Source organism: Macaca nemestrina, chromosome 1 (assembly GCF_043159975.1).
Source record: "Macaca nemestrina isolate mMacNem1 chromosome 1, mMacNem.hap1, whole genome shotgun sequence".
Lineage (NCBI taxonomy): Eukaryota > Metazoa > Chordata > Mammalia > Primates > Cercopithecidae > Macaca > Macaca nemestrina.
The window spans coordinates 27,288,126-27,314,701 of record NC_092125.1 but is presented as its reverse complement, the minus strand read 5'-3'; the positions used below and the strand labels follow the sequence as shown (position 1 = coordinate 27,314,701).

The 26,576-nt window shown below is 36.1% G+C and overlaps 1 protein-coding gene across 6 annotated transcripts in view; it reads left to right on the top strand.

Moving 5' to 3' along the window:
- LOC105493027 (coiled-coil domain containing 181) overlaps positions 1 to 26,576 on the top strand; it is a 69,180-nt gene that overhangs the window by 4,855 nt on the left and 37,749 nt on the right. For 2 of the 6 annotated variants that reach the window (XM_071075266.1, XM_071075252.1), the window contains exon 2: positions 857 to 937. The exons of the other annotated variants lie outside the window; for them this stretch is intronic. The gene's annotated coding sequence lies outside the window, so the exon portion shown is untranslated. The remainder of the gene's footprint in view (positions 1 to 856; positions 938 to 26,576) is intronic. 6 annotated transcript variants of the gene reach the window in all.

Genomic DNA, 26,576 nt, shown 5'->3' with positions numbered 1-26,576 from the left:
CTCTCCATATATCAGAATTGTTAAAGTTTTGTTAAAGTTTGGAAATTTTGAAGTATAGCATTATGATACTAAATTATTAATTAGTGGGGCTTTAAACCTAACAGTTTATCAATATTTGAAGTTACTAGTGCCTGATATATTTTCTTAAGGAAACTTTGCCTCTAGCTTTAAGTTGGAAAGTCACTAGAATTACTTTTAGAAAAGAATGGAATAATACTTTAGAAAACTTACATTAGGACTTGTTTACAAATTATCCATAATGGCTATGTACTGATTGAATAAAATCTCAATTATGAAAGAAAAAAATTAAATGAAAACATACAAGCCTTGAAATAACCCAGATATTTTCAAAATGAATAGAAAAATTTTGGTATGTTGTGATAATGGAATATTATACAGTGGCAAAAAACAAATGAATATAATTGCATATAGTAACATTTATAAATTTTAGAGAATAATTAAACTGTTGAGAAAAAACAAGTAGCTGTCTATCTATGTTGTAGTCTACCATTTCAAAAATAAAGCTCAAAATCAAGTATGTAAATCAAACAACATATTGGTTAAGAATAACACAACTGATAAAACTTTTTCTTTAAAGGCACGTAATAATATCCTTAAAATTTGTGATAGTGGTTACCTTTTTTGGTAAGACAGGGAGATGGAATAGGTAGATCATGAACATTGGTAATGTTTTTAATTTGATAGGTAAGCTTTATTATTTTATACTTTTAAATTTATATGCCAATATATTCTTTTGTATGTATCAAATATAACATTTTTTAAAAAGAAAAAGCAGTGTGAACTTCCTGTGAATTTTGATTAGTATTTCTATTATACTCCTGCTTTCCCTGCCCAGAATTTAGGCATTCATGGTTGAGACCCTGAAGAAAACATTTTCTGCTGAGCAGAAGCAATTTAATAATTGCCTCCCTTCATTGTAAGTTTTTTACTTCTTCCTTATGTCTGATTAATCCCCCAATATAAGCTTCAATTAATTAAGCAGGTCTGTAAAATATATGAATAAAACACCACACTATTAAGATATTATGTCTTTTGTAAAATCTTTTTCGAGTTGGCAAATAGTTTTGTGTTGAATTATCTATACAGAACTTTACATTATTTAAAGAGGGAAAATGAGTGGGAGTATTTTTATTCCATGGTGTAATATGGTGAGGAATATCCATTCCACCCATGTTGCCTATATATATATTCCAATAGTGTTGAAATATATATTTCATTTTTTCATATTAAAAACATGAAGTGTTTAAAAATACATCTAAAAAAGGAGGCTGTGCATTTGTCTGACTGCTGCAAAAATAGCCTTGTTTTATAATGAGTACATTCTAAAAATGGGAAAAAGTCAGTTCTTCGTTTAAAATTGTTTCAAGAATACATCTATTAGGCCCTGAAGAAGGAGGGGACATCAAAAGCAACAAGTTTATTAAGACTGTTGAGAATCCACATGTGTCATACAGATGGCAGAATCTGGTGTCCCTTTGAAAAGAAGCCCATCACAAGTAAGGTAGAGGTAATTTCAAAATTCGTTTAACTAGGATTTGTCAGCTATGCAAGTGTCTTAATAGTCTTGAAACTGCTGTGGCAATTGTGATCCCAGGAACACATTTTCTCTTTGATGCCCACTGGTAGCAGGAAGCATTCACTTTATGCTCTTTTAAATGCCTATTGTTAATGCCAAAAAAAAAAATTATGTGTAGATGTGTAGAGAACGAAAAGTGAGAAGTGTGGAGAATCATTGAGGAAGGATGAGACCTAAGAGCAAAAACAAAAAGAAAAGTGAGCTTGGGGGCAATATTTCCAAGATTAGAGGCTCTGATCCACTTTTGTAGTCAGGGAGCTCCTTGCTATATTATGAAGCAGAATAAACCAAAAAATATGGCCTCCCCATTAGAGTGGCAGATTCTGTGTCATTCACATTCTTCTAGGAGAGGCTGAATGACCATGTATTTGTATATTGGACCAGGAAGGGTTGTATGAAAATCTAGCAGCTTGTAAAAAATCATTTAGGGGGTCTTGGGAAATAAAGAGAAGTTTCACATACATTCCTATTTAGTGTGCATCAAAATGTGGTTACATTGTAGTGTCCATACAATACTATATTTTTCAGACATGATGACTTGCTGATGTTTCAGATTAATATTAACCAAATTATGGCTGTCTTGACATTTCAGAAAAATCTAAAGAATTCCAGTGGAAATACAATGTCTTTTTGAATTCTGTTTTACCCTGTGTAACAGGTTTTGTTCTTGGATATAGTAGGTATCTACTATAAAAGAGTGTATATTTTGCTGACTCATCTTCCTATGTCATAGCATTTTTTTGGTCATTTCACTTCTTTCTCAAGTCTATTTTGCTTCACATTGATTATATATTTCTTCAAAGAATGAAAAAAACAAGTAGACTACAGCCAAAAATAACTACATTAGTTCATAAATTAATGACTAGAAATGTATAATTCTTGGTACTTTTCATAGTGTTTTAGACTTGAATGGGTCATTTTATTTTGTCATTCCAGTTCTTCAGGATTTAAGAGAAAAAGGAAAATAATTTTTAATTCAACTTAATATTATTTTTGTTTTACTTGAAAATAATGTTCAAAATTAAAACAAAACATAAATGCAAATTAAATATATTACTAATTTAACTCTCATTTAGTCAGAATCCAGAAGTGTCTGTAGCCAACCGAAGAGGGAATGTTTGATGGAAAGAAGTTAGAATGGAAGGAGAAAATGGCTTATTTTAGTTAAAATGTTTTACTTTTGGAAATTGTTTAAAAAAACCTTATTTTCACATATACATAAATACATTGTTAGGAGCCCTCCCAGGGCCATAGAAGTGGCCTGCATAGGTGAGAAGCCCTGAAACTTAAACTTCACTAGTTCCATGATAAATGCTCCTCTGCTTGAATTCCTGTGCCATTTTACCTCCTGCCCCATTTCTTCTTTTCCCTTTGGAGTAAAACTCCTTGAAAAGAAATGTCAGTACTGCTATGTCTACTTTCTCTTCTCCTATTCAGTTTAGAATTCCCATCATTCCACTTAAACTACTGTCAAAACAGTGATGCCTAATCCTGTTTGTATTTCACCTGTCAACAGCAGGTTTGATATAGCTGAGCATTTTTTATTGAAACATGTTCTTCCCGTGGCTTCTGGAACATGCTTCTTTCTGGTTCTTTTTCTTTACCTCACTGGTTACTCCTGGATCTCCTTTGCTGTTTCTTCCTCTTCTTCCTGACAGCTAAACTTAGGTGTAACCTAAGGTGTAATCCTGTAGCTAAATTCTCCAATCTCTCTCTCTTTTTTTCCTTAACTACATTTCCTCTCTGTCTTCACCCTGCCCCATGGCTTTATGAACCATGTCTACACTGATCACTTTCAAATTTATATATATCTAGTCCTTTATTATCTGAATTCCAAACTTAACATATTCAACCGCCCATTTCCGTGTTTACTTGACTGCTTAATTAATCATAACATAGTCACAAAACAACTTATCGAGTTCTGGTCACACACCCTGGTTCTCTTGGATCTCAGTAAACTGCCGTTCTTTCATTTGCGTAAGCTAAAAGCTATAAGTCATCTTTGACTCCTCTGTCTTTCAACCCTATTGGCACATTATCTTGACAAAATTTCTCTACAATTTTCATGTCATTTTTTTTTTTTTAAATTGCATCAGCTTGGGTATTGTGTAATTCTTTGTGACCTCATTTATTTATACTTGTTACCTGGGTATTGTTTAGCCTGGAACCAGGGAGAGGGGTAGAGTCTGAAACAGAACTGATTTGTTCTGCTCTGCATTTTCCTGCTTCCTCAAAACAAAGAAAAAAGGGTGTGGCAATCATTATAACACTTTGCTGTTACTTTATCAAAACATATTTGGTTTACTGCCATGTTAGACCAGATAAATACAGGCATAAAAGTAGTTGTGATTTTACATGTTCAGCCTTTAGGATTTCTGTTTATGTGCCACTCCCTATCAGCCCCATTTACAAATTGTGCTACTGTAGTTATCTTTGTGGCTTACAATGGTCCTAAAAGCAAATTTTATGCTAATTATTACCATTAAAAATAATTTTTTTTTGGCAAACATCTGGTTTTAAAGTGGCAGTACAGAAGCAAGCTGGTTTCACTCTCCCCACAGAAAACCAAAAATTTGCAGAGCTGTGATTTTCCCCAGCAACAGTCCAGAACTCAAATATAAGGATGAGACAGATCCTAGGGCCATAAAGAAAAAAAACTTCTTTGGAAAAAAACTCCAAGCAGGTGGTAAGAGAATTGGACTTCCACATCTGCAATATTCCCCCACCCATTCTGCCCAGCAATAGTTGTATGAAAAGGAAATGCTCATTGGAGCATTTTGGATTTCAGATTTTTGGATTAGGAATATTTACGTGGTATGTATTCTGCAAACATTTAAAAACCTGAGAAAAATAGAAAATTCAAAATACTTTGGGTCCCTAGCATTTTGGATAAGAGATATTCAATCTGAAAATGAAAAGTTCTTAACAGTTATTTGTCATTCAGGAAATGCAAATTAATGCCAATGAGATAACAGTATACATTCACTAGAATGGTTATAACAAAAAAAGCAGAAAATACCAAGTATTAACAGAACTGTAGAGAAGCTGGAATTCTCATACATTGCTGGTGGGAACATAACACGGTACAGCTACTTTTGAAAACAGATTGTTAGCTTCTTAAAAATTATGCACAAACCAACAATTCTGTGCATAGAAATCTAACCAATATAAATAAGCACATAGGTTGACACAAAGACTTGTATGCATATTTTTATAGCAATAATATTTATAATAGTCAAAGGTAGAAACAACCCAAATGTCTATCAACTACTGAGTAGATAAATAAACTGTCTTATATCCATACAATGAATTCTATTCTGTGATAAAAAGGAATGAAATACTGATACATACCATAATATGGAGGAACCTCTAAAACATTATGGCAAATGTAAAAGACTACATTGTTAGAAGGCAGGATGGTGGTTGCCAGGGGCTGAAGGGAAGGGAAAATGGGAAATTTGTGTTTAGTGTGCATAGTTTCAGTTGGGAGACAAGAAAAAGTTCTGCAGATAGAGGGGGAAAGTAACCATTATAAAAATAGGCGTAGAACATTCTCATGACAAAGGCCTACTCTCCAGGGAAAAATACATTACCACGGCCTTATCCTATGTAGGGGAAGGACAGTTTCTTCAACTCTAGCTCTCTCTCGAGCCTTTCTGTTTCACCTACTGGGATGGAGGGACAACCTAAAAAACACTTGTAAAAGTCACAGCCCAGGGACACAGGCCAACTAAAAAACTGAAATTTAATCATAAGACTCTAGAATGAATGATTCTCTTCATTCATACTTCACTCCCATAACAATCAGGCTCTATTATAACAGTGAATTATAGCTGAAGGAGCTGAAAAACACAGACTCTCTTGAAGAGGAGTCCTTAGGAAGTGTGATGGTCAATATTGAGTGTCAACTTGATTGGATCGAAGGATGTAAAGTATTGATCCTGGGTGTGTCTGTGAGGGTGCAGCCAAAGGAGATTAATATTGGAATCAGGGGACTTGGAGAGGCAGACCCATGCTCAATCTGGGTGGGCACAATCTAATCAGCTGCCATCGCAGCTGGAATAAAAGCAGGCAGAAGAACGTGGAAAGACCAGACTGGATGAGTCTTCTGGCCTCCATCTTTCTCCCATGCTGGATGCTTCCTGCCCTCGAACATCAGACTCCAAGTTCTTCAGCTTTTGGATTCTTGGACCTATACCAGTGGTTTGCCAGGGGCTCTTGGGCCTTTGGCCACAGACTGAAGACTGCTGTTGGCTTCCCTACTTTTGAGGTTTGGGGACTCGAACTGGCTTCCTTGCTCCTCAGTTTGCAGATGGCCTATTGTGGGACTTCACCTTGTGATTGTGTGAGCCAATACTCTTTAATAAACTTTCATATATACATTTATCCTATTAGTCCTGTCCCTCTAGAGAACCCTGACGAATACAGGGAAGCCCAAATACTATAGAAAGGAAAACAGGGACACTAGAGAAATTGGAAGCTTATGGCATGTGCAACTTCAGCAAACATCAAATACAACCCACCTTCTAGCCATATTAAAACAAAACCTCACACTTAAGGCCTATTTACCTCAGTTCCTATTATCTGATCATGTCTAGCTTTCAACAAAAATTTACAAGATATGCTAAAAGACAAGCAGAAAGTCTGAAGAGATAAAGCAAGCATAAGAATCAGACTCAGATACGACACAGACATTGGAATTATCAAACTAGGAAGTTATGGTTAATATTTAAGGGTTCTAGTGGAAAAAAATAGACAACATGCATGAACACAAGGGTAATGTAAGCAGAGAAATGGAAACTCTAAGAAAGAAAGGGAAATGCTAAAAATCAAAAACACTATATTAAAAGTGAAGAATGCCTTTGATGGGATCATCAGTACACATGGCATAACAGAAGAAAAAATCCACTAAGCTAGAAGATAGGTAACAGAAAACTCCCTAACTGAAATAAAAGATATGTGAATTTTAAAAAAGAAGAGAACACCCAAGAACTGTGGGACAATTTCAAAAGGTGTAATATACACATTGTTGAAATACCAAAAGAGAAGAAGGAGTGAATGGGACAGAAGAAATATTTGAACTATAATGGCACAATAACGTTTCAGAATTAATTATAGACAGCAAACCACAGATCCAGAAAGCTCAGAGAACACCAAACAGGATAGTTACGAAAAATCTACACCAGGGCATATCATATTCAAATTTCAAAAAACCAAAGGCAAAAATATATTGAAAGCAGCCAGATGGGAGATTAAGGACAAGAATTGCAGCAGATTTATTGTCAGAAACCATACAAAAAAGAATACAATAGAGTGAGATATTTAAAGTATTGTAAAAAAAACCCCACAAAACCCTGTAACCTATAATTCTACATCCAGTGAAATTATCTCTCACAAGTGAAGAAAAATTACTTTCTCAGAAAAACAAAAACTTAAGGAATTCATTGCAAGCAGATCCACCCTATAAGAAATATTAAAAGAAGTTCTTCAGAGAGAAGGAAAATGACATAGGTCAGAAACTTAGTTTTATATTTAAAAAAGGAATGTTAAAGAAGGAATAAATGAAGATAAAATCTTTTATTTTTCTTATTCTTATCTAAACACTAAACTTTAAACTGTTTAAAGTAATAATAGAAACAATATCTAGCATATGGATAAGTGGAGGGAATGACAATGATGTCATAAGGGTCAGAAAGAAAGAATTGGGAAAACTCTGTTCTTAGGTACCTTGCACTACATGTGAAACAAACTGTTATTTGAAGTTAGTTTTAAGTTTGTTAAATATGTATATTGCAAACTCTAGAGCAAGTAACTTTTTTCAAAAAGAGGTGTAACTGCTATCTCTAAGAAGGGAGATAAAATGCATAGTATAAAATGTTCAAAAACAAGACAAGGCAGAAAAAGATATGAAAAAAGTAACAATGTATGCAATAAATACAAAACAGTTGCAAGCACAGTAGATATTAATCTAACTGCATCAATAGTCACCTTAAATGTAAATGATCTAAAAACATCAACTAAAGGACAGAGATTATCAGAGTAAATGAAAAAAACCAAAACCCAACTGTATGTCATTTACAAAACCCCACTTTAAATATGAAGACATATATAGATTAAAGGGATGGAAAAAGATATACCATGCTAACACTTATTAAAAGAAAGATGAAGTAGCTATATTGATTTCAGACAATACAAAATTCAGAACAAGGAAAATGATCAAGATAAAGAGAGGCATAAGGAAGTCAATAAGTCATAAGGAATAAGGAAGTCAATTCTCCAAGAAGATATAAGAATCCTTAGCATGCATCTAACAACAAAGGGTTAAATTACATGAGACAAATAGGCAAGTCTACTGTAATAGTTGCAAACTTCAACACCTTTCAGTAAGTAATTCATAGGTCAAACAGGCAGAAAGTCAGTAAGGATATAGTTGACCTGAATAGTACTATAAATTTGATCTAGATGAACTTGATGTAATTGAAATTTATAGAATACTTCAACAATGGCAGAATACACATTCTTTTCAAGCTTTAATGGATATGTATCAAAATAGATTACATTTGAGCTGCAAAATACTACTTTACAGGCCAGGCACAGTGGCTCATTCCTACATTGTAATCCCAGCACTTCGGGAGGCCGAGGCGGGTGGATCACCTGAGGTCAGGAGTTTGAGATGAATCTGGCCATCATGGTGAAACCTCGTCTCTACTAAAAATTCAGAAATTATCTGGGTGTGATGGCGGGTACCTGTAATCCCAGCTACTCGGGAGGCTAAGAAAGGAGAATTGCCTGAATCTGGGAGGTGAAGGTTGCAGTGAGCCAAGATTGCATCACTGCACTCCAGCCTGGGTGACAGAGCAAGACTCTGTCTCAAAAACAAACAAGCAAACAAAAAAAGACGAAAAACAACTTTTAAGAGTATAGAGATTACACAAGTTATATTCACAGACTATACAGGAATTAAACTAGAAATAAGTAACAGAAAGATTCCTGGAAAGTCTCCAAATATTTGGAGATTAAGCAATATACTTCTAAATAATCTGTATCAAAGAAAAAGTCTCAAGATAGATTAGAAAATATTCAAAATAAATGAAAATGCAACTTATCAAAATTTGTGGGATGCAACAAAAGCAATATTTAGAGGGAAATTTATAACATTAATTACATATGGTCATTTCTCAGTATCCATGGGGATTGGTTCCAGGACCTCCTGCAGAGACCAAAATCTGCAGATGTTCAAGTTCCTTATATAAAATGGTGTCATATTTGCATATAACCTACATACATTCTTCTGTATACTTTAAATCATCTCTAGATTACTTATAATGTCTAATACACTGTAAATGCTATGTAAATAGTTGTTGTAGAGTATTGGTTTTTAATTTGTATTATTTTTATTGGTTTTACTTTTTCAAACATTTTCGATCTGTATTTGGCTGAATCTGCAGATGCACAACCCACAGGTATGGAGGGATGACTGTTTATTAGCAAAGAAGAAATATTCAAAGCCAGTAATTTAAGCTGTCATTTTAGGAAACTAAATGAAGAATGGCAATTTAAACCTAAAGTAAGCAGAAGAAAAGAAACATAAAAATTAGAGGAGAAATCAATGAAATTGATAACAGGAAAATAATAGAGGAAATCAGTGACACTAAACAGCTGGTTCTTTGAAAAGATCAATAAAATCAATAAACTTCAAGCCAAACCAACCAACGACAAAAGAAAGAAAACACAAATTACCAGTATCAGAAATGAAAGAGGAATCATCACTGTTGATCCCACAAATGTTTTAATATAATAAAGAAGTAATATGAATAGCTCTATGCACATAGATTTGATAACTTAGATAAAATGCACTGCCGCCTTGAAAAAAAATCTGAATAGACCTATATCTGTTAAAGAAATTAAACTAATTAATAATTAATTAAACTAATTAATAACCTTCCAAGAAAGAAATCACTAAGCCCAGATTGTTTCACTGGTGAAATGTACCAAATATTTAAGCAAGAAATGGTACCAATTCTCCACAATCTCTTCTAGAAAATAGAAGCAAAGGGAACACTTCCTGACTCATTCTATAAGGACATCATTATCCTAATGCCAAAAACAGACATTATAAGAAAGAAAAACTATAGACTCAGATCTTTTTTTTTTTTTTTTTTTTTGAGACAGAGTCTTGCTCTGTCGCCCAGGCTGGGGTGCAGTGGCCGGATCTCAGCTCACTGCAAGCTCCGCCTCCCGGGTTTAGACCATTCTCCTGCCTCAGCCTCCCGAGTAGCTGGGACTACAGGCGCCCGCCACCTCGCCCGGCTAGTTTTTTGTATTTTTTAGTAGAGACGGGGTTTCACCGTGTTAGCCAGGATGGTCTCGATCTCCTGACCTCGTGATCCGCCCGTCTCGGCCTCCCAAAGTGCTAGGATTACAGGCTTGAGCCACCGCGCCCGGCCTAGACTCAGATCTTTCATGAACATTGATGCAAAAATCCTCAACAAAATTAGTGAATCAAATCCACCAATGTATAAAAAGGATTATATGCCACTACGAAATGAGATTTATTCCAGGTAGGCAAAGTAGTTCAACATTTAAAAATCAATAAATGTAATCAATGACATCAACAGGCTAAAGAAGAAAACATAATGTGATCATTTTAATAGATGTAGAAAAAGCATTTGACAAAACCCAACACTCATTCATGACAAAATCTCTCAGCAAATGAGGAATAAAGGGGAATTTCCTCAAACTTTCTAAAGAGCATCTACAAAAACGCTACACCTAAAATCATAGTGAATGATGAGAAACTGGGCATTTTGTTCCCGCTAAGATCAGGAACAAGATAAAAATATCCACTCTCATCTGAATGATAGGAAGCAGCTAGCAATGAAAATATCTGCAGAAGATCATTCCAGGCAGGAGGAAATATCAAACATGGGAAAGACCTTGTTATATTTGAGGAAGACACGTGGCTAGGATGATTAGTGCATAATGAATGAACAGGAAAGTGGTAGGAGGTGAGATCACAGGGTGAGAAGGGGCCTGATTATGTAGGACCTTGGAAGTAAGGTAAGGAGTTTGTATTTTATTCTAACAGCATGGGAAAGTCATGGAGGGATACAATCTGATTTACATTTTTGAGAGTATTGTGGTTGCTGACACGAACCTCTCAATTGTGGGAATCTGTAATCTTGGGAGATAGTCTCTCTTGGCATCTGGATCCGGAAGACAATATGTTCTCATTATTTGCAATGCTGAAGGTACTCTTGCATATCTAAGTTTTGTAATTAGCTTAAGAAATGTGCCAAGGCCACAGTAGAAAAATATGTAGCCACCACTGTCACTACAAGGCATGAGGCATTCAATAGGCAAAGGTGAAGATAAAATATTTGGAAGAATTCAAATTAAAAAAAATTTCCAATTTTTTTTTGCTATGAAGATCAAATAGTTTAATACACATGAAAACAATAAACCATTGGTACAATGCAAATATTAAGACTATTACAATAAAAATAGAGTGAGATAATGGGATTACTACATACTTAAGACCTAAACTTTGTACAACTGATCCCAATGGGAAGCAGGTCCTCATTTTGAGTCCCACTTTTTCTTTTTTTCTTTTTTCTTTTTTTAATTATACTTTAATTCTAGGGTACATGTGCACAATGTGCAGTTTTGTTACATTTGTATACATGTGCCATGTTGGTGTGCTGCACCCATTAACTCGTCATTTACATTAGGTATATCTCCCAATGCTATCCCTTCCCGCTACCCCCATCCCACAACAGACTCCGGTGTGTGATGTTCCCCTTCCTGTGTCCAAGTGTTCTCATTGTTCAATTCCGCCCTGTGAGTGAGAACATGCGGTGTTTGGTTTTCTGTACTTGCGATAGTTTGCTGAGAATGATGGTTTCCAGCTGCATCCATGTCCCTACAAAAGACATGAACTCATCCTTTTTTATGGATGAGTAAATACTGCATAGTATGCCATGGTGTATATGTGCCACATTTTCTTAATCCAGTCTGTCATTGATGGACATTTGGGTTGGTTCCAAGTCTTTGCTATTGTGAATAGTGCCGCAATAAACATATGTGTGCATGTGTCTTTATAGCAGCATGATTTGGGTATATACCCAGTAATGGGATGGCTGGGTCAAATGGTATGTCTAGTTCTAGATCCTTGAGGAATTGCCACACTATCTTCCACAATGGTTGAACTAGTTTACAGTCCCACCAACAGTGTAAAAGTGTTCCTATTTCTCCACATCCTCTCCAGCACCTGTTGTTTCCTGACTTTTTAATGATCGCCATTCTAACTGGCGTGAGATTGTATCTCATTGTGGTTTTGATTTGCATTTCTCTGATGGTCAGTGATGATGAGCATTTTTTCATGTGTCTGTTGGCTGCATAAATGTCTTCTTTTGAGAAGTGTCTGTTCATATCCTTTGCCCACTTTTTGATGGGGTTGTTTGTTTTTTTTCCTTGTAAATTTGTTTGAGTTCTTTGTAGGTTCTGGATGTTAGCCCTTTGTCAGATGAGTAGATTGCAAAAATGTTCTCCCGTTCTGCAGGTTGCCTGTTCACTCTGATGGTAGTTTGTTTTGCTGTGCAGAAGCTCTTTAGTTTAATTAGATCCCATTTATCAATTTTGGCTTTTGTTGCCATTGCTTTTGGTGGTTTAGTCATGAAGTCCTTGCCCATGCCTATGTCCTGAATGGTATTGCCTAGGTTTTCTTCTAGAGTTTTTATGGTTTTAGGTCTAACATTTAAGTCTCTAATCCATCTTGAATTAATTTTTGTATAAGGTGTAAGGAAGGGATCCAGTTTCAGCTTCCTACTTATGGCTAGCCAATTTTCCCAGCACCATTTATTAAATAGGGAATCCTTTCCCCATTTCTTGTTTTTCTCAGGTTTGTCAAAGATCAGATGGTTGTAGATGTGTGGTATTATTTCTGAGGCTCTGTTCTGTTCCATTGGTGTATATCTCTGTTTTGGTACCAGTACCATGCTGTTTTGGTTACTGCTGCCTTGTAGTATAGTTTGAAGTCAGGTAGCGTGATGCCTCCAGCATTGTTCTTTTGGCTTAGGATTGTCTTTGCAATGCAGGCTGTTTTTTGGTTCCATATGAACTTTAAAGTAGTTTTTTTTTCCAATTCTGTGAAGAAAGTCATTGGTAGCTTAATGGAGATGGCATTGAATCTATATTACCTTGGGCAGTATGGCCATTTTCACGATACTGATTCTTCCTATACATAAGCATACAATGTTCTTCCATTTGTTTGTGTCTTCTTTTGTTTGATTGAGCAGTGTTTGTAGTTCTCCTTGAAGAGGTCCTTTACCTCCCTTGTAAGTTGGATTCCTAGGTATTTTATTCTCTTTGAAGCAATTGTGAATGGGAGTTCATTCATGATTTGGCTCTCTGTTTGTCTGTTATTGGTGTGTAAGAATGCTTGTGAATTTTGTGCATTGATTTTGTATCCTGAGACTTTGCTGAAGTTGCTTATCAGCTTAAGGAGATTTTGGGCTGAGACGATGGGGTTTTCTAAATATACAATCGTATCATCTGCAAACAGGGACAATTTGACTTCCTCTTTTCCTAACTGAATACCCTTTATTTCTTTCTCTTGCCTGATTGCCCTAGCCAGAACTTCCAACACTATGTTGAATAGGAGTGGTGAGAGAGGGCATCCCTGTCTTGTGCCAGTTTTCAGTGGGAATGCTTCCAGTTTTTGCCCATTCAGTATGATATTGGCTGTGGGTTTGTCATAAATAGCTCTTATTATTTTTAGATATGTTCCATCAATACCGAATTTATTGAGAGTTGTTAGCATGAAGGGCTGTAGAAAAATTCCAATTTTTAAAAGCATGTGGTTTTTGAAGTGTAGTTTGTCAAACTATTGTCAAGAAAATGTGACAATGCAGAATCATCTTTACTGAGATTTATAGTTATGCTTTAAAAAAATTTAAGGTCATTGTAGGAAACAACCATTAGGAACCTGTCTGGACCATGCTGTAAAAATGCTATTGAAGGCCCTGTCACTTACATCACTCACTACCCCTAATAAAAATACCACCTGAGAAATTACTTTAAAAATTAATGCTTGGATAACAAGTTTTTCCTGAGAAACATCCGTAATTTCTTCTTCTTTACACAAGAGCTAGGTATTGTAGTACTTTATTTTCTTTTTAAAACTGGCTGCTTAAAATTTGAAGCTCTACAGCATCATAGGTGTCCAATAAAAAAGCACTGTGCTGATTTAAAGGTTCAGGAGAGGAAGTTTTCCCAATGAAGGGTGCTGGCACTTTTGCTGGATCTGTTTACTGACCTGGCTTTTTGCCATAAAGGTATCTTCAGAAACTGAGCAAACTTAGGGTTAGCATATTGACTTCCTCTTTGTCTGTATTTACTACTCATTATATCAGTGTTACTGCAAGCAGCCTCAAATCTGTTTGAGAATAAGTTGAGTATAAATTTAACCACAGGCAAATTTTATAACTAATTGTCTATTACTGTTAATAAACCAAAATGTACTTTTAGTCTTTTTGTGAAGTGATATTAACAGTAAAGAATAGAAGTCAATATGAATATGAGAGACTTAGAAGCACTTTTATAACAACAGAGCAAATTGAAGATCTTTTTCCTTGTGTATGGGAGTCAGTTATTCTTTGCTCTAGCATAGCACATGAGCAGAAGATGATTTTCACTAATGATCAATACTATTTGTATACCTTAAATGGAGCCTTGGTGTTTAGCTTCCTTATTTCATAAGTTTTGCTTTTGATGTTAAATATTTTTGTCTGGATGAAGTACAGCTTCTGCTATTAATCTGCATGGAGAAAAGCTAAAACTATAGGATATCTTAGCAAATGGCACTTAGATTCAATGATATGGGTAGATATTTTCAAGGAGTAATTATTAGCCAATGAGGCACCACTTATAAACAGAGGGTTTTCTTACCGATAATTTAAAAAGTGAATTGTTTGTTGATTTCTCAAAAGCTAAATTCTGATTCATTTTGTTTCTTTTCCATAATTTATTCCTATTAAATCCTTCTTCAGTTAAGGTCGATCACAGGACTTCTAATCACACACTGAGAAAGCAGAAGCATCACTGCAGGAAATCCCTTTAAACTTTTGCCTTACGGCAGATGGACATATGCTCAAAGGTGTTGAACACATGAAATCAGTGCTGTAAAAATCTACTAAACAAATAAAATAATTACATTGCAAATGCTTTTTTCCTTACAGCACTTGTTTTAAGAAATGTATTTCTGGAATACAAGCTAGAAGTGGCTTTGTCCTGCTGCTCAGGGTTAAAGGCAAACTGAAGGTCTCCAGCCTTTGGTATGACACATGAGAGTGAATAACAAAAAGAAGGCCTTGAGTTTTTGATAGTTAGGCATATTTTCATTATAATGATATCCAGATATGTGATATATCTGATATATAATACACATACAGACACATATATATCTCTCTATATATTTGTATATAGGTAGATTTTATTATATGTCAAATCTGTATATAACTATAATGAAAGTCTCAATTGTTACCTCAATAACCTTTAACCTGACTACAATATTTAAAAGTTCAATCTCACTACCAGAACACGCCCTGACACTTCTGATTCTATTTTGCTTTAAGTTTTGCATATTGTTTGTCATCTTTTAACATAGGAGTTATTTATTTATTATGTTTATTATATTTTGTCCTCTCTCTCCATTGAAGAGAAATAATTTTTGATTCCTTAATGAAAATATTTCTCACATTATCAGTTTTTTAATTTACAAAATATCTCAATGTCAATATATCCATTTCAAATATATGTGCATTAAACATTACAATTATAAAGTCTTTGTGTTCTATAAATGAATGTGCATTAACAATAGCATACACAGGTGTAAAATTCAGAAAAGTAACCTACTTAAAACATCTCATCTCTTTTCTTTCCCTTCCTTTCAAATTATCACATTCTACTTTGTGGACTAGAAATTCTGAGATCTGAGCTTATTAGAATAAAGTAAATCAAAGGACTGTGAGCGATTTTCACAAACATTGCTCAAACTTAACTCACAAAACTTTTTAATGGCTTCATATTATTGTTTTCAAGACATTTGTAGTTTTTTTTTTTTTTTTTTTTTTTGCAACTGGGTTCTAGGTGGTTGAAATAATGGACTTCTAAGGAATATATTACTTTGCTGATATATTCTAAATGTATAAAAACAGCATTTTACACATATTTTCTGAATAACTATTTTTAAGTGATGTAAAATTTCATGACTCTATGTAGAATCTGAACTTTTTAATAAGGTGTATTACTTTGAACAATTTTATAGGAGATGTGCATGGTCACATGTTCTCAATTCTTGGCGTTCAACTTACTTAAATTTTCTTCTTGGTTACCTACATTAAATAAATACTGGCTTTTCTACGTGAAAGCATTTATTCAAAACATAGAGAGTTGCTCAACTTTATACTGTTCTCTTCCTCATATTGTGTACTTATTTATTTCTCTATATAGTATAGTAAATGGTGATAGATAATGGGGAAGTATTATCTATTTCTGGGATCATATTTCAGACTATGCACATTTAAAATTTATACATGTAACTAGTATTAAACTGTGGAGAGGCAAGACACATGGCACTGTTTACATATATTGATCTTATATTCGTAAAATCTCATGGTCCTTGATAAGTCATAAATTCTAAATACATTTTCAGTGCCTATAGTTATCTATTGATATCTAGTATCATCAGAGTTTAAAAAGCATAAAGCCCATCAAAGGGAAAGTCCCTGAATAACAACCAGCTTCCTTTGCTTCATGTACCTACTTCTTGCTAAATCACCCTGTTCTTACATGTTCTTAATTTTCTTCCCTTGTAGAGTTATTGATAGCCAGAGGGTACTCACTTTAGAGGGGAGAAGGAAGAAGACATTAAATGGAATGTGTAGGGAGAGGGAGAGGGTACCTAGAACTGCTGTATTCTATAAAACTGCAAAGTATGTCATTAACATCCCCTCATCATTCCTTCCTCACCTACATGCAAGTTCTGTGTTTTCATGGTGTCTCCGATTTTCCTAATTTACTAGAGTTCTGCACTTACCCAAAATATCCCATTTTAGAAATTTACTCCTCTCTCTTCCCTGATCAAAAACACTAATTTCTTCAGTAACTTCCATTTTCCCGATAAAGTATCAAAAAAGTGATGAACTTAATAGCATAAAGCACATAGGTTTTTCACAAATTATTAGTTCATGAGTTCAGTTATGTGAACTCAATAAATATTCATTAAAGACTTAAATGCATATACTACTAAGTGTACAGAAATGCCTAAAATGCAGTTGCTGCTTTTAAATAACTCACAGTTTAGCAGAAATATGATTAACTATCCCAAGGTTAGTATTAGTTTCAATGGAAACTTTTGTTCACAGATCAGAATTGCATTAGTTTTCACAGTATGTTTGTGGTATTTCAGAGGCTGCCATGGGCAATAAGAAATAGATTTCATGTTACGCCATACCCCATCTAGCCTTTTTTTTTTTTTTTCTTTAAAGACAGTCTTGCTCTGTTGCTCGGGCTGGAGTGCAGTGGCATGATCATGACTCACTGCAACCTCTGCCACCTGGGTTCAAGTGATTCTCGTGCCTCAGCTTCCCAAGTAGCTGGGATTACAGGTGTGCTCCGCCATGTCTGGCTATTTGTTTGTTTTGTTTTGCTTTTGTATTTTTAGTAGAGATGGGGTTTTGCCATGTTGGCAAACTGGTCTTGAATTCCTGGCCTCAAGTAATCTGCCTACTTCAATGTCCCAAAGGGCTGGGATTACAGGTGTGAGCCACTGTGCCTGGGCCCATCTTGCATGTTTTGAGCCACCAATTCTGAATTACCTAAAGATCCCTGAGTAAACTAGTTGATGCCTCTATGTCTTGGCAAATGCTATCATCTCTATGTAAAATGCCTTATCCTTTTTGCACAATTCTTTTTATTCTTCAAAAGTTAGCTCTGGGAGGATGATTTGAGAAATAATAAAATCCCAGTCTCCCATATGGTCAGCTCTGTGTGAATTACTCTTTCTGTATTGGAATTCTCCTGTCTTGGTAAATCAGGCTCTGTCTAGGCAGCGGGCAAGGCGAACTCACTGGGCAGTTACAAATTTGGGGGCTCATCTGGGATTGCCCTTGTGGCTACCTGCCTGTGGTTTGGTACCCACCTCCAGCGATGGATCCAAAGGTCAGCCCAAGTGGCTACCTAGTTCTCTTGGACTGGGGGCTGACTCTGGTACTCTCTCTACTGGTAGGGTGCTGCCAAACCAACTGATATGGACAGGAGGCAAGGAAATAGTAGGTAGAAGAGAGCAGTTCCCCGGAAAAGGCCCCACCCTCAAGCCTGGAAACCTGTGGCCCTAAATGGGAACAGGCATTCCTGTTTTCACATCCCAATGTTGCCTTTTCCAAGACCACTCTTGCTCACCATGCCCCTATCCTGTACCCATAAAATGCCCAAACCCCAGGATCCACAATCAGAAGAGCGGTGGAATGGAGCAGCAGAGGAGAGAAGAGAAGGAGCATCTGAACGTTGAGAGGAGTTTGGCTGGGGATGGTCGGAAAGGAGATGGGATGGCTGAACTTCAGGGAAAGATAATCTTATCACTCTATCCCCTTTCCAGCTTCCCACCTATCCCTCTAAGAACCACCTCCATCACTCAATAAAATCCCCACATTCACCATCCTTTAAGTCCATGCGATCTGATTCTTCCTGGATGCGGGACAAGGAGCCAGGTACCAAGAGGGCAGGGTGTAAAAGGCTGTCACCCTGACTCCACTGAGCTGGTGTAACACTTAGCTGTCTGCAGATGGCAACTGCTAAAAGAGCATTAATTGTAACACACTCCTAGATGCTACTGTGGGTCCTGAGACCAAACACGCTTGCCCTGGCTCCTGCACCTGCCTGTCTGCATGCTCCCTATCCTGTAAGGTATTTGAGCACAGTGGTGGAGCAAACGAGCTGCACCCCTGTCACAAGTTCCACGAGGGAGGGGGTCAGGGAACTCTCCCATTTCATCATATGCATGGATTTAATTGCAATAGAGAAATAGTCCTGGGGAGATGTCTCATAACAGTAGCCCTATCGCAGGGTGTCTGTCTGTAGCCCCACTGTGGGGTGTCTGGGTTGGTGAGTATCCTAGGAGCTGCAAACACTTTCTTCCTTCTCGCAACTGGCCTTGTAACTCCATGGTGGGGTGTCTGTCCATAGCCCCATTGCAGGGTGTCTGTAGCTCTACCATGATGTCTGTCTCGTTCAGCTCCTTTGGGGGTCTTGTTTTGGATGTAGCCCCATTGTGGGGTGCCTGTCTCAGTTCAGCTCCTGGGGGGGTCTCAGTTGCCTCTACCTAACTAGTAGGAAGAGTCTTGGTTCAGGAGACTTCTCAATCAGGAAGATTTCAGGGAGATTTATCAGATGGAGGGTAGGAGGATAGTTTGGAAGGGATACTCTCGGAGTTGTTGGTTAGGGATCAGATTTGGAATCCTGTCTGTCTCATCTTTGTGTGTTTTTGTGTATTTGAAGGTGACCTCTGAAGAAATTGCTTGCGGAAGTCCAGCAGACTTAACTCAGAAATCCTCCTTATTTGTCTGGTCACATTTGGTGAGCCCTAAAGAAAGCTCGACAGGCCTGTCTCGGCGTGACTATTTGCTCTTCACCTTGGCCAGAGACCCCAATGTGAATTACCATCTGGAGGTGATCCCTTCCCATCTGGAGTGGATCAAAGACAACAGGGACCAACAGGAGAAAGTTTGAGCTTTGTCAGGTTGATATTGGGTGCTGAACAAGGTGACTAGTGTCTGTTTTGTTATATGTATTTTGCTGGGATGAAAAATGTTAATTTGGTTCCCCATGCAGGCCATTGGGCAGCATCTTGCAAAATTGAGAATCTTTTGCCTATGGCTTCATAAAACAGAAAAGGATGATTTTGTTTTGTTAAGTGGCTTGACCCTCACAGCTATAGCATAGCAAGCAGGTCATCAAAAACTGTTCCATTCTTATGGAAGCTGCAGAGAAAGGGAACCTGAAAACCTAGTATGCTGGCAGAAAGGGTAAGAAATTCTTACCACACAAATTTCTGATCTGTGTGAGTCTGTTTGTGTGTGTGTTTGTAAATGGTAAGTGTAACTGGTTGTCTCCTCTGCAAGGGTTTGATTAACAGATTTTTTTTAAAGGATTCATGAGGCTAGTCTTAGGCTGTAGCAAATCTGGTATATTTTGTGCTAAAAATTTGTCTTTCTATAATGGAGAGAGGGATATCACAGGATAGAACATGGGTTTAGGACACCTGTAAGCCTGCTTTTCAAGCCAGCCTGGCAGGCTGGTGAGGTACAAACTTTGCTGCAGGTCTGTGAAAGCAATACCAGATGAAATTTCTTTATTTAATTTTGTGTCCTTAAGAGCTTAACCTTGTGACCATGTGGAAATACTTTCTTTTGGTCTCCAGAGGACAGGAATTTTGGGGTTCATGTCATAGTTAGCCCTAAACATTATCTTGCAAATGTTTACACTTAAAACTGCACATTGCACTACTTACCCTAGTACTCAGCATTTACCTGTTCCCTTAAATGCGGTACTAAAACTATAGATGACAATACTAATGCCTTTGCCATGCAAGCCTTGGAACCACAGCCAGTTCTGCATGAGTATGCTCAGACAGTTGCAAAGTGATTCCACTCCTCTCACCTTGGGTCAACACCTACCCCCACTATGGCCCTGATCAGCAGGAAGAAGTTAGAATGGTCTTCGCCCCTTTTCCATCTTCATTATCCAACACGTTAAGATTAAGGTTTTATAAAACCCAAAGGGAGGGATTGAAACTGCCATTGCAAAATTGTAACTGAGACAGTGAAAGAGATGTGACCTAACCAACTCTACCTTGTTTCTAACCTCCAAGCTGTCCTTATTCATTCCCGGGCATAGGCTGAACTAACTTTGGGAGGAACTTAGTGTATAGTTTAGAGTTTATCCCTTTCCCAAAACAAATTTCCTTCTTGCCTGGGCACTGGACTGCCTTTGTAGGACTAACATTAGCCACAGGATTAGAAATTATGGTTTAGGAGTCATGCAGCTAGAGGCTACAATATTTAAGGATACACCGCTCCTAAGATCAGTGCCTGAGACATTTTGCAGACCCTGCACTTGATGGATCAGCTGGCACCACCCAGATCAATAAACTGGCTCATCTGATCTTGTGGCCCCCACCTAGGAACTCAGTGCAAGGAGACACCTTCAACTCCCTATGATTTCATCTCTGACCTAACCAATCAGCATTCCTGGCTCACTGGTTTACCCCCACCCACAAAATTGTCCTTAAAAACTCTGACCCCTGAATGTTTGAGGAGACTGATTTGAGTAATAATAAAACTCAGGTCTCCCTCCTGTCAAAAAAAAGTCAGCTCTGATGTCAACACTTTGTAGAAACCATTTTATTGTCACTCTCCTCCTAATTAATTCCTCCACTTTTCAAGCTAAATCTGTACCTTGTGTGTCACACTGTGCTCCCTTTGTTTAAGCCTATTTCCTTTTTCAGTCTGTGAGCTCTTTCATGTAGAGGTTATGAATTATTCACCTCCCAGTGGGCCCAGAAGTTAAGGAGCTCAACAGGCAAAATTGTATGAAATTATTGAAAACGAATAGTGCTCTGCCTTATTAAAGAGGTAATAGTGAAATCAACCTTTTTTAGTAGCTCAAGATTGTCACTATAGATTGTGAATTACAGATGGTGAATGATTGTACAATATTGCAATTTAATGTTTGTCTCTGCTTGCCATTAGAAGAGACAAAAAAAATTTGTTTTAGTCTAGGTCATCTTTGCTTTTCATTCTTTTTATTTTTTGTTTTATGCATGTCAGTCTGTCAACCTTTGAGAATCACTTGAACCCAGGAGGCAGAGGTTTCAGTGAACCAGGACTGTGCCACAGCACTCCAGCTTGGGTGACAGAGCCAGACTGCTGAAAAAGAAAAGCAAGATGGGGTATGGCATAAGATGAAATCTATTCCTCACTGTTCATGGCAGCCTCTGAAATACCACAAACATACTGTGAAAACTAATACAATCCTGATCTGTGAACAAAAGTTTCCACTGAAACTTATACTATTCTTGGGATAGTTAAGCGTATTTCTGCTAAGCTTTGAATTCTTTAAAAGGAATTTTTTTTTTCCTGGTGTCAGAGTCCCTACTTTTAACAACACAACTGTTTTCCTTTTTTGAAATTATCACGTCCTAATTTCTGGGCTGGGAATTCAGAGACCTGAGCTTATGAAACTAAAGTAAGTGAAAGGACTGTGAAAGACTGTCCTAAAAATGGCTCAAGCTTAGTTCACAACTGTATTAGCTTCGTATTATTGCTTTCACATCTTTTACACTTGTTTTCGTTTACAGCTTGGTTTTAGGTGGTTGAGATAACTGGAACTCTGACTTCCATTTAAGTGGGGATGTTATTATGATTTTTACACTATCCATTTCACCTTTAATGCTCAGTTATATCACACAAGGGTTCTATAATTGTAACATTTAACATTTATTTGAAATTGATACATTAATAACTAAACCTTTCATAAGTTAAAAAATGTTTGATAATGTAGCAACCATTTTTCTTATAGAATTCCACACATAATTTTATAAATTTTGTTATTTTCATTTTGGAATATCAATAAAGATATTCTAGAACCTATTTTCATCCTTTTGGAAAACTATGTAATGTAATAGTCACTGTTAAGCACTTTGTATGCATCAGGCACTGGGCTAAGTACATGGAATGGATTACCTCTCTATTCTTCACAAAAATAAGGCAAATATTATGATCTATATGTTACTGATGGGGAAATTGACCGGAAATTAAAATCTTCTACAGGCTAAACATGGGAGATATGAGCCATATATCAATCATTCTTGGGAAACCCATTTTTCTTACATGTTCGACTCCACAGTTATGGTTTGCCCACCATTCCATTAATACTTCTTGTAACATCTTTATTGTTGACATATAATTCATATACTAATACCATACAATTCAACTTTTAGTGGTCACCCACCCATTTCCCCTCAACAACTCCTTTGTTTCAGCCCTAGGCAACCACTAGTTCATGTTCAATCGCTATAGATTTACCTATTCTGGACATTTCATATTAATGGAATTATAAAATATGTGGTCTTTTGTGTCTGGCTTCTTTCATAACATAATATTTACGTTTTCAAGGTTCATCAATGTTGTAGCATCTATCAGTACTTCATTACTTTTTTGTCTAAAACTTTTTATTGGGGTAAAAAAATACCTATCATAAAACTTGTTATCTTAACCATTTTTAAGTGTACATTACCATGATATTAAACACATTCACATTGCTATGCAAACATCATTACCATCCATCTCCAGAACTCTTTATTATTTAAAACTGACACTTATACCCATTAAACAATAACCTCTCATTTCCCCTGTGTTAACAGATGCTGGAAAACATGATTCTACTTTCTGTCTCTATGATTTTGACTGTTCTGGGCACTCATATAAGTGGAATAATACAATATTGTCTTTTTATGACTTTTTCTTGCCTAATTGCTCTGGCTAGGACTTCCAGTATTATGTTGAATAGCAGTAGTGAAAGCAGGCATCCTTGCTTTTGTACCTGATTTTAGATGAAAAGCTTTCAGTCCTTCAGTGTTGAATTTGATGTTTGCTGTGAGTTTTTCATATATGGCTTTTATTATTACTTTACCTAGCATAAGTTCTTTCAAAGGTTAATCCCATTGTAGCATATGTCAAAATTTCCTTCCTTTTAAAGTCTGAATAATATTCCATCATGCATATATACCACATTTGCTTATCCATTCATCTGTCAATGGTCATTTGGGTTGCTTCAACATTTTAGCTATTGTGAATATGAGTTTACATATATTTCTTCAAGATCCTGCTTGTGATTATTTTGGATATATACTCGAAATAGGATTGCTGGATCATACGGTAATTCAATTTTTAATTTTTTCAGGAATTGCCATACTGTTTTCCATAGCAGTTGTACCATTTTACATTCCCACTAACAGTGCATAAGGGTTTCAATTTCTCCACATCCTTGCCAATATTTATTTTGTCTTAATAGTAGTCTTCCTAGTGAGGGTGGTATCTCATAGTGGTTTTGATTTTCATGTCTCTAATAATTAGTGATATTTAGCATCTTTTCATGTGCTTCTTGGCAATTCATGTATGTTTGGAGAAATGTCTAATCAAGTTCTTTGTCCATTTTTTGAATTGGATTGTTTGTTTTTATAATTGTTGTTGAGTTTAGAAGTTCTTTGTTATGCATATTAATACCTTGGATACCTATGGATATTAGACATATCATTTGCAAATATTTTCTCCCATTTCATAGGTTGCGTTTTCATTCTGCTGACAATGTCTTTTGAATAAAAGTATTTAAAATGCAATAGTACTTAATATTTGTGCAGTCCAATTTGTTTACTTTTGCATGTGCTTTTGGTATCATATCTAAGAAATTAGTGTCAAATCCAATGTGGCAAAGCTTTTGCTTTGTTTCCTTATAAGAGTTCATAGTTTTAGTTCTTAAATTTATGTCTTTGATCCACTTTATTTTTGAATATGGTGTGAGGTAAGAGTCCAACCTCATTCTTTTGCATGTGGATATCCAGTTTTCCCAGAACCATTTGTTGAAAGATGATATCCTTTCCCCACTGAGTTTCATAAAACCCTTGTGAAAAATCATGTGACCATATATGTGAAAATTTACTTCTGACCTCTAAATTTGATTCCATTGGTTTATAAAGCTGTCTTTATGCAGTACCACATTATTTCAATTATTTTAGTTTTATAGTAAGTTTTGAAATCAGGAAGTATTAGTGCTCCAACTTTGTTCTTTTTCAAGACTATTTTGGCTTTTGGGGTTCCTTGAAATTGCATACAAATTTTAGGATAGATTTCTTTATTTCTGCTTTTCTGAGGTTTTGATAGGTATGGCATTGTATCTGCATATCTACTATGGGTAATACTGACATCTTAATAATATTGTCCTCCAGTCCATGAACATGGGATAGCTTTCCATTTATTTGTTTTATGGTTTGCATTGTATGCATCTTTCATCTATTTAATTCCTAAGTATTTTATTTTTTGCTACTATTGTAAATTGAATTGTTTTCTTAATTTCCTTTTAGATTGTTCATCATTAGTGTATAGAAATACAACTGACTTTATGTACTGACTTTGTGTCTTGCAATTTTTGCTGAATGTATTAATTCTAATCGTTTTAAAAATGGTATCTTTAGGGTTCTCTATGTATAAGACCTGTCATTTGCAAACAGAGATAATTTCACTTCTTCCTTTCTAATCTGGCTGCCTTTTATTTCTTTTTCTTGCCTAATTGCTCTGGCTTGTACTTCCAGTACTATGTTTAATAGCAGTAGTGAAAGCCAGCATCCTCACCTTATACCTGATCTTAGATGAAAAGCTTTCAGTCTTTCAGAATTGAGCATGATGTTTGGTGTGGGTTTTTCATATATGGCTTCTATTAAGTTGAGGCAGTCTCCTTCTATTCCAAGTTTTTTTTTTTTTTAATCATGAAAGAGTGCTGAATTTAATGCTTTTTCTGCATCAATTAAAATGATCATTCAGTTTTTCTCCTTCCTTCTGTTAATGTGGCATATTGCATTGATTTTTATAAGTTAAACCATCCTTATATTCTAGGAATAAATCCCTTTTGGCCATGGTGCAGTATCTTTATAATATACTGCTGAAATTGGGTATTCTGTAGAGGATTTTTACAAATCCTTTGTGTGTGATGAGTTGCTTCTTTCTTGTCTTTTGACAGTTTGATGGATAATATGCTTCATTGGAGGTTTGTTTGAATTAATCCTACTTGGAGTTCATTGAGCTTCTGTGATGATCATATTCACATCCTTTATTAAACTTGGGAAGTTTTCAGCCATTGTTTCTTCAAATTGTCACACTACTTCTTTCTCTTTTCTCAAGGACTCCCACAATGCATACTGTGGTCCATTTGATGGTGTTCTACAGGTCCCCTAGGCTCTGTTCACTTTTAACTTTTTAATTTTTTGTTTCTCAGATACAACAATTTCAATTGTCTTATCTTTAAGTTCACTTACTCTTTCTTCTGCCTGCCCAAATCTGCTTTTGAATCCCAATAGTAAGATTTTCATTTCAGTTGTACTTTTCAGCTCTAGAATTTCTTTGATTTCTTTTTTAGTTTTCTATTTATTGATATTTCCATTTTGTTTGTATATTATTTTCTTCACTTTCTCCACATCTTTCTTTAGTTATTTGAGCATCTTTACGATTTAAGGTCTTCTCAGGTTTTTTTTTCTGAGTTTACGCCTTTCTCTGGGTGTTCAATTTAACTTTATACTTTTCTCTGTAAATGTAGTTGCTTTTTAATGTCTTAGTCTTTAATGTTTGTCTTCCAAAAGGAAGAAAACAAGGAAAATTTCCTGGAAGTTGCTTCAGCCGGAGGAGTAAAAGCTTACAATGGTGGGGGAAGGTGCAACAACAATGGCTGCTACCTCTGTGTTTGCATCTCCTTGATCAGAAGCAGCAATCAATTATCAGAATATAGACCCTCATCAATAGGAGGACAGGGTCCTTATGCTCACTGATTCTCATAAGCTATGTGCAAGCTGCTCCTGCAAGTAATGCAGACTGCCTCCTAGGGAGCTGGGGTTTTGGGTTGGGTAGATGATACTGAACTAAGAGCTGAAATTCACCAAAATAAACTTCAGTTTTCTGCCCAAGCCTTCCCTTGAAAGTTGTAAGCCTTTAATAGACTCCACAGTTCCAACATAGTTATAAGAGATAGGTTTTGACAGTGCAATTGTTTTCCCAGGTGGGAAGATAGAATCTTGGTGCTTCCTATTCCACCATCTTTTTAGAATCCTCCAGCAGTACTTCATTTACTTTTATTGCATAATAATATTCCATTGTAT